Raw genomic sequence first — 2,500 nt, 5'->3', positions numbered from 1 at the left:
ATGGATAGAGAGAGGGAGTAACAGAGGATGAGTGACAGTAAGACCGAAGGGAAACGCGGAGGAGGAGTGAGTGAGCGTTAGGAACATGACAGTAACCACGGCTTTGATTAAAGCGTCACAGCAACACCATACGATTCTCACAGACCTCAGAGTCCCGCTGGGGAGGATGAGAAAGATGCTACTCACACACGCACACACATGCACACACACAGACATACGCACGCAAGCACACACACACACGCACAAATTTATTCTAAAACATCATGTAATTACCCACACACACAGACACACACACACACACTCACACTCACACACAGACAAAGACAAAGTCCTGTTAAAACAGCTTGTAATTACAGAAACAAAACACACACACGAACGCACGCACGCACGCACGCACGCACACACACATATTCATATACCGCCTCCTGTTTCAGCACATGTAAGGAGTTTGGCAGGGTCCTTCAGAAATCCAGAAATTTCTGCCTATGTCATTTAATTGGAGCAAACAGGGTCTCTAAGCAAAGCCACATGCCACAGTCTAACGAGTGACATTCTGTTTTAAACCTAGCTGTAATGACCTGCTTTCACTTTAAATTCTCTGTGTTTATTTCACAATAAACTGCCAATACTCTCCAATGTGAAATTCCAAAGTGCTTGACTGATTTTGGCCCACTGACTTCACGAGGCACTGTTTTACTCTTGGTTTTAATTTGTGGCCAACGAGAGGTGGGAGTGTAATTAAGACCAGAGAATCCAGAACATTCTCTGACATTTCAACCGACAGGCACTGGGGCTGCTGTGGTCCAATCGAATACAAAAAATTATATTTGAAAAGACAATCCCAAAGAGCTTACAATTATTAAACTGCATCTGTTCGAGAGGTTTTTTTCTGTGCGATTTACAGCTAAAGTATTTATGACAAAAATGACAAAATGTTTACGATGTTGAATTAATAAAACAAAAAAAGCCTCATACTGAAAAAAAAGGGGGGAAGAAATAGCAACGAGAATATCAGCACCTACTCAGACAAAAAGCAGACTTTTAAAAACAACAACAACAACAACAACAAAACATCCATTTTGTCAGTCAAAAATGAAAATGCACAACTTTGAGCATTTCTCATATACATCTCTACATTTCAGGCAAGAATGAGGACGAAAGAGGATGTCAAGTTTATTACCACCCTTTAATTATGATCACGGCTGAACAGAGCCATGGTTAAAATAGCGTGGCATAGAGCATTAAAATCTGCTACTTTTTTTTTTTTTTTTGGAGCAAGCTTTTAAAATGTTTGGAAAGTGACTTGTCGTTCATATAGATATACTTAACTTCATAAGAAGGCTGTTGTATCTTAAACAATGTTAGAATTACATTACATATTATATATACGATTAACGACCCTTCTTGTGTAAAGAGCAGCTCAGTTTTCTATGGATAGGATCTAATTATTTCAACCTGTTGAACTGCAATGAAGGATATATAAAGTGATTAAAATATTTCACGCAAGTATCATTGTATTATACAATACTTATCATTTAATCAAAGTTAATTAACTAATGTTTTCACTCATTGATTTTTGATTCTTTTCATTTTTTCATCTTACGTTATTGAAGTCATCCGCAGTTCCACAGCTGAAAATTCTAATACATTACTGATGATTCGGACTGCAGCCATTTCATATTTGGTTATCATGTAAGAGCAATTAAAACTGTTTTTTTTTTCAAGAAGAAGACAAAGATAAAAAGAGAGAGAGAGAGAGAGTAAGACAAGCCAGAAAGGGAAATGTGGGTAGAATCGTTTTGTTATTTTACAAGGCTCAGGTCTCCCCACAGCCCACCAAAGAAAGAGAAAGAGTGATGGTAAAAAAAAAAGAAGAAGAAAAATCGAGGAGCATGTTTTCCTGGTAAATGATTCACTCTGACTGACAAAAATAATATGATCTAAACTTATAACCCTCTAAAACTAAAACGAGATATTTATTTGCAAAACAAATAAAGTTACAGGTAAGACCTGCACCCAGAACTCAGCTTCTCCTAGTTTTTCCTTGCGTCTTGCACTATATCGAGACATGGAATCAGTCGCCGCGTGCGCCATGTTTTCATACTGATGGAATGTGGGGTGAGAGAAGGAACAGCAGTTTTCAACTGCCCAACAATACCATAACCGTGTCCAAAGATGGAAATCAATACTAATTAAAACTGAACAAGTGTTCCGCTTTATTCTCTCAAAGAGCGAATTGGTCATTAAGTATATTTTCGTCGCTTATTAGTTTGTGGTTTTAAATGAAGTCAACAGCTCTCTGCGTCCTTTGGGATAGCGCGCTACATGGAGCGACGGTTTCCACGCTTGGAGTAGAATGCGAATTTGAATATGTGTGTTTGCCTGCAATCAAAAAGGCGGTGAAAATTAAGTATCAAATGGTTTAATGTTATGTGTCAGTCTCCAAAACCCTCCATATTAGAGGCACTTAATTAAACTTTCAAATTCAAATGTACTAATC

This window comes from Chanos chanos, chromosome 6 (assembly GCF_902362185.1).
Source record: "Chanos chanos chromosome 6, fChaCha1.1, whole genome shotgun sequence".
In the NCBI taxonomy this organism is placed as follows: domain Eukaryota; kingdom Metazoa; phylum Chordata; class Actinopteri; order Gonorynchiformes; family Chanidae; genus Chanos; species Chanos chanos.
The sequence above is the reverse complement of the archived record's forward strand: the minus strand, read 5'-3'. Positions refer to the sequence as shown.